Here is a 13,490-nt window from a genome sequence, read left to right on the forward strand (position 1 = left end):
AGTGGTGCTGGTTCCTACCCTGGGAGTCTTTGAAAGGAGGCTGGATGAACACCTTGCTGGGGTGGTTTGACCCCAGTACTCTTTCCTGCTATGGCAGTGGGTCGGACTTGATGATCTGCTCGGGTCCCTTCCAACCCGACCAACTATGAAACTATGAAGCACAAATAGTGGTCTCCCTTAGTCAGCCAAACCAAGGGGACCCCAAGGCATAATCTAGACCCGCTCCCAATAAGTCTCCCACACTATGTACAAAGGAGAACTTTATTGGTTATATCAGAGAAATCCCATGGAGCAAACAGGGTGGCTGGGTAGCCTTTGATCATGCATCTCATCATGCAAGCTATATATCTAGTTAGATCTCAGGTAGCTTACTCACAAGTATCATCCAGAGGCAGGTAGAGATTCCCTATGGAGGCAGGCAGTTCATTGATCATGAATTTGAAGAGACAGAGCAAGTTTCAGATGGTCCAGCTTCTCTCTGTGAGTTTTCATCATGACTATTGCCCCTCCTCCTCGGGCATATATAAACCTTATGACCTCATTTACCTGATCCAATGAAGCCCAGCACCTATTGGCTGCCAGCCAACCAATTTGAAATTCATCACTGGTTGCCAGGTAGACTGGCAGGGTCTTTAGCCCCCTACCAGTCAGGTTGGCATTACTTAGAACAATAGGGAGTGTAAGCCTTGCACCCAGGTATGTGATGCCAGGCACTTAGGCAGAGGGAGCAGGTTTCCCCCCTCCCCTCAGGAATGTATCCAGCTCAGGTTACAACTCAGGGTTACCTGGAGCCCATGGGATGTCTGCCCTCTGCATTGACCATGGTAATCAAATTGTAACAGAGCAGAGTTTGGGGAGAGACAGAAATGGTATTCTGCCAGGGTGCTAAATGCTGATAACAGAGCTGATAAGTGCTCTGTTATCAAGGGGGGGAGGGGGGCTCCTCCCTAATCACAGTGTCCTACCAGAACCTGGCCACACCCCCCCAGTTCCCTGCAGAAGGGAAGGGAGAGCTGCTCAAGTGCCCCTTCCCCCAGCTGGCTTCTATCCTGAGCCACTCCAGGCACGTGCCTGCAATTCTGGGATGTCTGTCTGGGTTACAAACTGATTTAGCCTAGCCAGATTAGGCAAACCTGCAAAGATTGAATCTATTCAGGCTCAGGCTTTTATAATGTCTGTCCCTAGTCACAGAGCAAAGACTTCCACCTTTCATGTGTTCTCAAGACCCCTGCCATTAGCAGAGATGGATTTTTGAGCCATCCTGATGCTAGTTCTCTCACCATGCACGTGCTTTGTAGCATCTTCTTCATCAGATTCAGCAACTCACAGCTGACTTCGGACCTCCCTCTAATAGGAACATGTTGTACATGTCAGTCGCATTTTACGTGGGGGTTAGGTTCTGAAGCCAGTGCGTAAGGCGAAAATCACATATAGTCAAATCAGGTGTTACCGTGCCAGCGATTTGACTAGCGGTGACTGCCTCTGCCTCCAAAACCTCCTGCCACTGCGGCAAAGCCATGCTTAGAGCTGTGCAGCAGGTGGCAGCAGTGCAGCGCAGGGTGGTGGTAGGGATGGCTGCATGCTGCCTGGCCACCACCACACTGCCGCTGCCGCCCGGCAGCTGGCCACACAGCTGTGGGCACGGCTCCATGGCGACAGTGGGAGGCTTTGGAGGCAGTGGCCGTCACTGCCATAATGGGCTTCCAAGGTAGCGGCAGCGCTGCATGCAAACTCAAGCCCCGACCCCCCCTCCCACCTCACATATAGTTGAATTCGTGCAAGTTAAATGGATGCTTATGATGCGACTGACCTGTATATTCTAGAAAGTCTCCAAATGTGCCTTTGAGTGATTCAGCCTCATGTGGTGACTATGTAAAAGGCACTTCCCTGGGTAGCACTGGAACATGCACCATTGACACACCTCTCAATCCATGTACAACATCCCTGCTTCGATGCTTTCAAATGGGTCCATGAAATATTTAATTATAGCACTAAATTATCAAATTCACAAAGAACGTCTTATTTGCTTTCCTATAGCATTATAACTGCCCATGTACTTAAAAATAAAATTACAAACCTAGAAATGAAAGTGAATAAATGGACCATCTATTATTTCAGTAATGATAGTTACAAAATAATTCAGACTTGTTAATAACTTAAAAATCTGGCTTTTGTTTAAAGTAATGTTACAAAGTAGGTATTTTATTAAGAAAAAATAAAGACACATAGAGCTGTGAAAATAACGGGGTTTTCAGGTCAGTAGCTGAAAATAAAATAAAGTAAATTTTAGACTGAACTGAAAAATTTCACTTTACAACAAAATATAAATAATAAAAATTATCTCAGGTTAAATTTAATGTTTTATTTAAATGTTTTGTATAATTGGAATGTTAATTTGAAGCATCTTGTCCCTTCCCGGGTCTGTTGTATCTTAAAGGAACAGCTACTGTGGAAGTCGTGCCATCCTTCCTTCTTCGCTTTTCCCCTACGCTCATGCTCACTCCCTGCAGTAAGCATTTTATTTTTATCCAGTGCCTTTTCACATATCCTCCCCCTTAAGATACGGCTAGGTGCCTTTTTTTTCATCTCCTTGAGGTTCTCTTGAATAACGGGGAACTCACCTATATGGGTATCACTGGAGAATTTGCTTCTTGACAACACCGAGGTAGGAAGTCAGCCACTACATTGGCATGGCCAGGCCTAAATTCAATATCAAAGTGAAATGGTTGTAAGGTGAGGGCCCACCATGTGATCCAGGCAATGTCAGTCTGAGTGGTCTTTAGCCAACTCAAGGGGACATGATCAGTTATTAATGTAAACTTGCAGCCCAGGAGGTAGTAATGGAATTATTCTATCCCCCCATTTAATGACCAGACATTCCTGCTCAATGGTACCTTTGTTCCTGGGGATTAAATTTTCTGCTGGCATAGGCGATTGGGCATTCTATGCCATCCATCTCTTGAGCTAATACTGCTCCCATGGTGTGGTTGGATGCATCCGTCTGTAGGATGAAAGGACGTGTGAAGTCGGGAGTGTGAAGGACCACATCTTTGCACAAGGCATGCTGGGTTTTTCAAAATGCTCCTCATCCCATTTTTTAGGCCCATTACCCCATTCCTTCAGTAAGTCAGTTAACAGGGCCATCACTTCCGCAAAATGTGGAATGAACCTGGTGTGCATTTGTTTTCCCATTTGGGGCAGTAAGTAGTCTTATATAGCCTCTATCTTGTCTGTTAGAGGATGGATACATCCCTGGCCTACCATGAAAGCTAGGTACTTAGTCTTGGCCTTCCCTAATTGGGTTTGCAGTCAGTGGCAACACGTAGGGGGTGCACGGGCGTGCTCATGTACACACTGAGACCACCAGTGCCCCCCTAAGAGCACCAGCCAGGGGGGGTGGGGTCACTAGGAGAAACACTGCTGGCACTTCTAGGCACACCCCTGACCCTTCCAGGAGTGCCGCTGGCACTTCCGGGTTGGTGCCTCCCCCCCACCCCCCCAGTCAGCACAATCAGGGCACCCCCCCCCAGGTTGCTGACTGGCCTCTGTGAGGAGCAAGTGCCCCCCCCCCGACTCAGGAAGCACCATTCACCCACGGTCATGGTCAGACCAGCTAGTCTTAGCTCTTGGAGGACCACTTGAATGGGCTTTTAAGTGTTGTTCCCATCCATTAGCATAGATCATCTATGTAGGCCATGGCATAACTCTGGTGTGGGGCCAAAACCCAATCAATTAGGCTCTTGGACGTCACTGCAGCCCCATGGAAGCCAAACAGCATATGCTTAAACTTGTATAGTCCCTACAGAGTACCAAAAGCAGGTTTTGCCTGATCTTCTTTTCATATGGGTATTTGCCAATAACCTTTGGTTAAATCCAAGGTTGATATAAATTTTGCCTGCCCAACTCTCTCTAATAATTCACTTATTTGCAGCATGGGAAAAGCATCAAATTTTGAGATTGCATTTACTAAAAGTCCACACATAATCATAACAAACTATCCTGTTCAGGCACAACTACTAAGGAGCTCTGCCAAGGACTGCAGGATTCTGTTATTATTTCCTGAGCTAACATTTTATCTATCTCCACCTGGATTAACTCATACCGATGGTACAGGATCCTCCTCCATCTTCTCCTTACCACCGTTCCTTCAGGGGTGACAGTATTGTGACTTAGTTCCGTGGCACAGCCTGGGTTCTCATTAAACACATCCCCAAACACATGTACTAGGAGCTTTAATTATTCTTTTTGCTCTACTGTCAGTTGAGTTCCTAAGCATACTTCTTTGTTAGCCTCTAGCTTTCTTTGTAACTTAGTTGGTTCTTTCCCTAAGTCTGGCTGATCCCTCAATGAGGTTGCCAATAGGCCTTCGGGTTCATTCCACAGTTTTAATAAGTTGACATGGAAAATTTGTTTTTCTTTTTCTGTCCAGGGCAAAGGATTTCATAATCAATAGGGCCAACCCACCTAATTATTTTAAACAGCCCTGGCCAACAAGTTAAAAACTTACTTGTGGTACTAGGGAGGAGAACTGAAACCTATTGCCCTTCACGTAAGTCCCTCTCTCGAGCCCCTTTTTCATAATTAGATTTTTGTTTTCCTTGGACTTGCCTGATGTGATCTCAGGCGACCTCTCCTGCTCTCTGAAATTGTCTCAATTCCCAGCCATAGTTAGCTAGTTGTGTCCCAGAGGTTCTCCTTTCTCCCATTCCACTTGGGCCACATCTAACAGGCCCCACGGTTGGTATCCATAAACTAGTTCAAATGGGGAAAACCCTAATGATGACTGTGGAACTTCCCTTACTGCGAACAGCAAATGTGGTACAATCAAGTCCCATTTTCTGGGTTCTTCTGGGCACTTTCCGGGCACATCTTTGCAGCATATTTTTAAGAGTCCCATTGAATCTTTCTACCAACCCGTTGGTTTGGGGATGATACGCAGCCATTCATAAGTGTTGTATTTTTAGAACTTGGCACAGGCTGCACATAACATGGGACATAAAGTTTGTCCCTTGATCTGTAATTACTTCTCTGGGGATACTAACCCTGGATATCCATTTAAGCAGTCCCTCTGCTACTCGAGGTCCAGTGACTGTACATAGAGGGATCGCCTCCGGAAACCTAGTGGCATAATCAATCATGACTAATATGAATTGGTGCCTCACAGGACTTTTGGGTAACGGTCCAATTATATCTAGGGCTATTCATGAAAATGGATCCTTCACCACTGGCACTGATTACAAGGGAGCCCTAGGGGGTTTTTGGAGACTGACTCTCTGGCAATTCAGGCAGGCCCTACAAAAGTTCTCTACTTGCTCATACAGCCAGGGCCAGAAACACCAATTGGTCAGCCTAGCCTCTGTTTTGGCCCTCCCAATGTGTCCCCCCAAGGGATTCATATGGGCCAGCCTCAATAGTGGGCTTCAGTATGCTTGAGGAATCAAAAGTTGTGGTACCTCTAGTCCGTCAGGTTGACCCAATTTAATTCTATACAACAGGCCCTTTCTTAGTTCATATCTGGGTAGTAAGCAACACCACTTGGGACATATTACCTGTTCATCTTGTTTGGCTAATTTGGACTGAATGATGGATCGGAACAGATCTTCTCCCTCTTGTGCTTCCCTGAAGTGTCTGAATCCAGTGGAACTTCTGACTCTTCTCCCGCTAGGCCCTCCCATTTTTCTTCCTGTCTTCTCACCGTATCTAATACATGATAAATTTCTGTCCAAGTAAGTGCGATATGACTGCCATTGCAGGGGTAGAGTTTTTAAGCCCCCAAAGCAGGTATGACTCTTACCCTGCTCTGGACACTCTCCCACCTTTGGCACCCAGCAGCACCTCCCCTCCTCTCCTATCCCTCCTTCTCCTCTCCAACAAGCATTGTCTCTGAGCATAGAAAGAGAAGACCTACACACCACTGCCACTATCCCCAGCTGACCCAGAAGCAGGGAAAGCCCCAAAGCCACTCCTGCTCCACTGTAGTCAGACGTTGCGGTGAGCAGCTACACCAGGTAACAGGCTCAGCTGGAGATTGTGGCAGCAGTGACAGCCCCGCCCCCCACTCCCCTACCTCACCTGCTACTTACTTGTTAACTTGCTTGGGGGTTCAGCCAGACCTCTGACTCAGGTATACACTGATACAGGGAACTGGAGCCACCAGCAGGTGAGCTATGATGTTAAAGAGGGATATGATCACGTTGCTATACCCCACCACACCCCAGATCTCCAGAAGATATACAGGTATGCAGATAGCTGTTTATATACACATGTGTACATACATATATACATACATTCTTAAATTGTGTCTCTTAATACTACTGGTATGTTTTAAAATCAAAGATTGCTTCCTGGAATTTGTTTATGGCTCACTCTGAAAGTTTTACATTGATCTGCATTTCAGGGGCATGAAATTAAGGTACTTGGAATCAAGACAATGTGGAGAAAACTTCCTAAAAACTAGAAACTAGTGTGTTCCATTCAACTTTATTGGGCTTCATCGACAAAGACTGAATTCCTGATGACTGCAGTAGAAGTTTATTTATAGCTAAAATGATACAGTAGAATTAACAATAAAATGATGTATAACATAATAATAAAATGGCAACATTTGTGGGAATTTGTAAAAGCAAACAGTAAAATTATACATTCTACTACTTTAAATAAAAGTAAAATAAAACATCATATATGATGATATATGAAAATAAATAAAAGGAAGCAATATAAAACAATAGAATAAAAAAAAAAACAGGTAAGTTTCTTGATTTTGGCCTTTATACTTTGTGCAAGTAATGCAAATACACCTATAAAGTATAGGGCATGCTGTAAGCTGTTAGAGAAGAGCCATTTGTTCTTCATTAGTCTAGTACTTAAAATTTTCCACTAATGGAGAGATCCATTTCCCCCTTTCTTCTTCAAAGAACAAACAAGATGACAGATTGTCATCTATCTCATTCTTCTCAGCAAAACTTATCCTGGCTGACTACGGGATCTAACACCACCTCCCCATAATCACGTTAGAGTAAATCTCAGTCTCATAATAGCCTTTTGTTTGTGGTTTTATACTTCAGCTGGCTAGATTTCTAGGCCAAAAGAGTGCTTTATTAATTTTAAACAAGGGGAAGTTTGAGGAAAGCTCACCAAGCTGCTGTCTTTCTTAAATTTATATCTTGTTTTGAATATGGGCAGAATAGTGAGTCAGTAATTGTCAGCATATTTCCCAAGCCATTTTTATGGAGGAAAGTGTTAATATTATTTAACCATCCAAATAAGGGTTTATTTGGAAGAGAAGAGGCATCTACAATGCACTTAGAGCATATGATATGGGTACAAGCTCTAACTTTTATCCAATAATTTGGAGTTCTTAATTGAGCTAAGGTACTCTCATTAAGCAGCCCCATTTCAGATCACATGATTCCTATCCTCCCACCATCACAGATTTTGGTAGAGGTAAAACCTACCTGAAAAAGTAGTTAGAAATGTTTTCTATTTTGAAATGAACCAGGGGGTCAGTTCTGCTGCCTACAATAAAATGAACTCTGCCTTTAGTGCTCCTAGGAGTACCCTTTTACTGGACTTGGTGAGAAAGGATGAAGCTCTGCCTGAGGCTTGTTTTGCTTTAGTGCTTACATTTTTATGAGCTTATTCCAGATCAGATTTTTATTATTTTTTCCAAGGTATTTAAATGAAGATATCACCTCTAATTTCTTTTTCTGTAAAACCCATACTTGTTTCCTTTCATTCTCAAAAACCAATACCTTGGGTTTAGTGGTGTTGATTTCCAAGCTGCTAAGATCCGGATGACTGAAAAACAAGGATGTTGTGCCTTTACTGTATCTGAAATTGCAACTTCCACCTCTGGGTGTGGACACACCAATGCTTGGTGTCCTTTCAAAAGAGGAATGTTTCAAAAGGGCAGCAGCTGGTATGTTCTGATTCTTGTGTATGAACAAGCATAGAAGTGTTGAAATACAGCAGACCATCTCCAGCTCTACCACCCCTTCATCCAGGGCTCCAAGTGTTCCTGGCTCCACACTCTCAAGAGTATTCTTGCTGATACACATTTCACAGTGGGAGCTATGAGGGGTCCACACCCAGGGTAGGAGCTGTGTCTCTAGTTACAGTCAAGGCAGAGCATCCTTGTTTTTCAGTCATCAGGATCAACTGGCAAACAAGTATACTTCACAGCAAGACATTAGCATTCTAAACTGAAACACTACCGTTCACATCCAGACTAAGATACAGACACAGGACAGGAAGAAAAGAAAAGAAGTTCAGAGTCAAGTTATCACTCCCTCCAGCCAGAATTAAAAAGCTGATGCACTCCAAAGAGTGGAACCTAAAAACATTACACTAGACCAGAAGTGTTAATGCAAAGATTTTCTTAAAAAAAACCTGTGCTCCTCAAAAAAACAAAACCCCACAAAACAAAGCAAAACTAACAAAATGCTCCAGCTCTGCTCTGTAACAAATGTCATATAAAAGAACTACACAGGTACAAACAACAACTGGGGTTACTAACTACACACTACATGCAAAGCAAACAACATGAATGTCCTGCTGATCTGGCAAGGAGGCTGGATTCTGCTGGTTTTTGAAACATGGAACAAAATTACTTAAAAGGCTCCTACACAGCTCCTAGATGCTGCACCACATGCACAATTCTGCCCCACGGGAGAGAATTAGTCCTTAGGACCTCACGGAATGGTACATAGATAGTGCCCAAGACCTCTATGTTTTGGCTTTTCAGGAGGGAAGTTTGCCAGTGAAGTACACAGCAACAAAAAGGCTCCTGGAAATGTCTACAGCTCAAAATGAAGCATTTTGTTTTGGCCGGAAGTGGTTAAAAAACTGAAAATATTTAAAACAGAGCTATTTTGTATGCTTTTTTATGAAAACAGATTACCTAGCTTTTAGCTCCTATGCTAAAATCTAGCAGGATGAGTCATCAACCACTGTAAAATGGAATTTAATATGAAAACATGAGCACAGTCAGACTGTCTTTCAAAAGTGGATACAGTCATTGAATAGATTAAGAGATTTAGAGATATTTTGATAAGTGATATTTTAAGATCATCATTCTGTTTACAACAGACTGCAGAGTTTGAAGTGCTATAATTTACATACTGAAAGAGACAAGCACCACAGGGAAAGCTGTTAACTGATTTGAAGAACAGCTGTGAAGTACAAGTTGCCAGCCTCATGGATGTTCCTTTAAACGAGGCAGTGGAGGATAAGATGGCGACTGCAGTGAATCTTGTCTATTTTAATACTAGCATCCACACCCTTGTTCAGGATTCCTTTCAGCCTCTATCTACTTCTACCCTCTGCCCCTTTAGCAATATTAGAGAAGTTTGGGGGATCACAATCCTAAAATGAAAATTGTTTATCTGTGCATTAAACTACAGGACTGTGGTTATGAGATCTATTCTTCACTTTGTCTCTGATTTCCAGTGCAGACCTCAATAAGCAACTTAAATGATCTATGTTGTGGTATCCTGTATCCATAAATAGTAATACTATTTCTATCTCAGATACTTACATGAATCCCAGTACCACTAGATCTAAGTGCTTTGTCATCTTTAACATATTTATTTATTTTTATGATACCTATGTAAGAAAATGCCACCAGCCCCACTTTACAGATTTACATACCTATCAATATATATTTAAGTATGTGTACCTAGATCTATAAAAACCTTAGGTGCGTAAGTGTCACTTTCTACACCTGCAATGCTATGTCCAGTTCTGGTCACCCCTGTTCAAGAAAGTTGAATCCAGGCTGGAACAATTGCAGACAAGAGCAAATAGAGAATAGTGAGCCTTTCTTCTGAGAAGAAACTAAAAGTTCTTAGCTTGTTTAAGCTAGCAAAATAAGACTGAAGGGAGATGCATGCTCATCAGGGGGGATAAAGACCAGGGAGAAAGAAACTATTTATTGTATATTATTTCTGGAATGAGTGGGTATAAAATGTCAATGAATACATTTAAACAGAAAATTTGAATTCTTTAACTATCAGAGGGGTGATGGTTCTGGAATACCCTTCTGGTAAGTGTAGTGGAGGCAACAATTAATTTTAAAATACAACTTGATAAATATATTAAAAAGATTATGTGACTTGGTTGATTTCAATTACACAGGACTGGTTTCAGTCTTATACTCCTAAAATATTTGAATATTTATTAGGACATGGACAGAATCCTACATGAGTGCCTTAACCACCAGACTTTTAGGCTATAGTCTCTCTCTCTCTCTGTGCAACTACTTACTAGTTAAGCATTTTATGCGAAGTGTAATGCGCTAAACAGAAAAGATTGAGAAAGACCCACTTCAACATATCCTGTGGCCTAATACTTAAGATAAAGAAAGTTAGGAGGCCTAGATTAAAATACCTGCTCCAAATCCAGATGTTTCATAATCCAAGTGAGTGGTGGTCTATCCTTTGGATGGGGGGCGGGCGAGGGGGGCACTGCTACTCCATTTCTGTGGGTGCTTAGCATTCCCATATAGGCTAAGTACAGACAGTCAAAAAGCCTGAGGCTGTATTGATTCAGTCTTTGCAGGTTACCCTAAGCTGCAAAGACTGAAGCGATAAGCAAACAAACAGACATTCATTTGTGATTCAGGAAATGCAGCCACATGCCTGCAGTGGCCCAAGCCAGAAGCCAGCATGGTCTATGTGTTTGCTTCCTCTTCCTGCTGCCCCCAAGGTCTCTTGGATTTGTGGTCCACAATCAGAGCAGCAGGACTCTGCAGGGTTGCTAATCACTTCCTCTTCCTGCTTCCAGGTGTCTCTGGGATTTGTAACCCACAGTCGCAGCCAGCAGTAAGTAAGCCAGGAGGGCAGGGCAGCTCTGTACTTGGGGGAAGGGGAGTTTAACCCCCTCCCTGGCGTCAGCCCCCAGCCACTGTTTGCCAGGCGGCGGGGGAGGGGACAGTGATCCAACAAGTAAGACCTGTGAGCCAGTCCTCACTGATCCAGCTAAGAAGCAGAGGGGCAGAGCCAGCCCTGCTCTCTGGAGCAGATAGCGTAGCCTAGCCCAGGGCTGAAAAGCATGCTGGGATGCTGGGAGACTCTGATTTAACTTAAACCAGGAAGGGATTTGAGGCAGAAGTTTCATAAACCAGTTTAACCTAAATCAGTTTTATCTTAAACATGTTTCAGTCATTTTGAAACTGGTTTATGTGCACTGAACTTCTGTTCTTTTACAGGTTTAAACCAGTTTCTGATCACTTAAATTGGTTTATGTGTAACTTCTGTCCCTAACCATAGAGATAGGCACCTGGATACCTTTGAGGGTAAGAGCTAGGTCTCACTCTTGTCATCAAGATTTCTGTTGCCCAAGTTAGGTATACTCATATTTAGCATTCTAGCTCTAGACCTCACTTTTACGTTCCTAATTCTCTCTATGCAATGTACAGGGAAGCTGGACACCTAGTCTGAGGTGAGGATTCCACCACATAGCAGAGTATCTAAAAGGTAGGTGTTAAATACTGAAACTAAATTCTAAGTTCCCTTTTAACTAGATCCAAACTGACTTTGTAGCCACTCTAGATATCTAAGTTAAGAGAGAGATTAGTTGACTCCTCTCAGCAGTTACAAAACTTCTTGAGTTCCTATTAAATACATGTGGGCTAATGCTCTTACTCAGACACTCCTCATTCCCACCTTAACTCTGTTGTGAGGGAAATCTGTGTGACACCCTAATCTCTACCTAAACTCCCAATTCCTTTGATACGCTCTGATCTCAGTCAGCAACTGTTCAGTTCTGAAAGCACTTATATAGCTCATTTCAAAATCCTAGCCCCTGACATATCAGCAGTGCTCATCTTTTTCCCATGAGCTTAGTGGTAAGATGACATGTTTAAGAAATCAGCGACGTGGGTTCCAGGCCCAACTCCAAACCCACCTCCCCCTCAATCCTAGGCAAGTGCTCTAACCACTAGGTTATCGGCTAGTATCAGTAGTGGCCTTCCTTCTCCCCTCCTGTTGAAGTTTGCTCACAGGCAGACATGATGGGACAAAAATGTGTGTGTGAGACTTGTTGAGCAGTGATGAAGGGAGTCTTGGCATTTCTTTTTAACCAATGATTGTCAACTCAATGCTTCTGTTGAGAATGCTCAACTCAGTGCTTCTGTCAGTTAGGTATTCTGGTTCAGGGAGGTGCCTGCCCTCTGAACAGTCTGGATCCCAAGAGGAAGAAGTACCACCCTTGCCCTCAGTGTCAAATGCCTGTGCTCCAGGGAAGAGTAGGAGTTCAGATATACTTCAGCCTAGCTGAAGGCTCCTCCTAAAGCAATTTGTATTGCTATTAGGAGACATAAGTTTCCCCATTTACTTTATGGAGATCCTATGTACCTAACCTGTCCATTTGGTTCACCCTCTTGGGCAAAGTGCCTAAACTTTAACAACTGCAGTGCTTACAGTGGAGCTTTCCTTAGGTGTCAATTAGGATTAGCAACCAATAGGACATGTAAAGTGCTTAATCCCATTGAAATCAATAAATATTAGGCATCCCGATACTTTGGAAAATCCTGCTTGGTACTATTCTGCATCTTTGGGTGCCTAAATATCTTTAAAAGTCTGTCTCTGAACTGAAATGGTTGGAGTTAGGTCCCTTTGTGACTTATCTGAAATCACACAGGAAGTCAGACCTCCCAAATCCCAGTTTAGAGACTTACCTACCAGACTATCCTTCATCTCTAAACCTAGTCCTGGGGATGTTGTGAGTTTAAATTAATGAAATTTTAAAATACCCATATTAGTAGTCTACAAAACCAATTAGTCAAAAAGTCAGAATGCAAATGTATTCCATTTTATGCCATTTTCACCACAAAGATTTCAATCAACTGATTCTGATGTTAAGAGTTGAAAGGGTAAAATATAAGACAAGAAACTAGGACTCTTTCCAAAGTAAGTTACATACACATTAGTGACATGTAGGGGGTGCACATGCACCCCATGAGATCAGCTGTGCACCCCCTGGAAGCGCCAGCCATGAAATGCACTTCTGGTTTGGCTGCTGGCTCAGCGATCAGCTGCTGGGGGACCCCCCCTCACCTGTCAGCGATCTGGTGCCCCCCCAGACTTGGGAGGCACCAGTCGCCCAAGTACATACATAATCTTGTTCTTTAGCCTTTCCCAAAGCAAAGCGAAAACAATCCTCTGATAACCATAAGAGATTTCCAAACAGTTTTACAGGGCAACCGAAGGTACTGCTGGGAGAAGAGGAACACACACTGCATCTTTAAAATGTAGCAAAAATCCTTTTCTTGGTCAGTCCTTATCTAGTATGTCTCAGGCAGCTCCTTAGTGTTCCAGGCTCACCTCTACACTGTCTTACCTTGCTAACAGAAGAGCCCCTTTCTGCTTTACTCTCCTCTGGTTTTGCCCCTCCTTCAGGAACTGTAGGCAAAAGTTAGAAAATCAACTAGCAATACTAGAGGACAAGACTAACTGTCACTTACCACAGTGGGAGGAGCACTGAGCTGTGGG

At 43.3% G+C, this 13,490-nt stretch overlaps 1 long non-coding RNA gene across 1 annotated transcript; it reads right to left on the minus strand.

Moving 5' to 3' along the window:
• Positions 1-1,762: 1,762 nt before the first annotated feature.
• LOC109282394 (uncharacterized) lies at positions 1,763-13,417 on the minus strand. Its single transcript, XR_002089363.2, has 6 exons — positions 13,339-13,417; positions 6,084-6,165; positions 5,550-5,700; positions 2,895-3,001; positions 2,622-2,700; positions 1,763-2,263 (listed from the first exon to the last, which is right to left on the minus strand). It is a non-coding gene; the product is annotated as an uncharacterized LOC109282394 (long non-coding RNA).
• Positions 13,418-13,490: the final 73 nt, after the last annotated feature.

The sequence above is a fragment of the Alligator mississippiensis genome, chromosome 6 (assembly GCF_030867095.1).
Source record: "Alligator mississippiensis isolate rAllMis1 chromosome 6, rAllMis1, whole genome shotgun sequence".
Lineage (NCBI taxonomy): Eukaryota > Metazoa > Chordata > Crocodylia > Alligatoridae > Alligator > Alligator mississippiensis.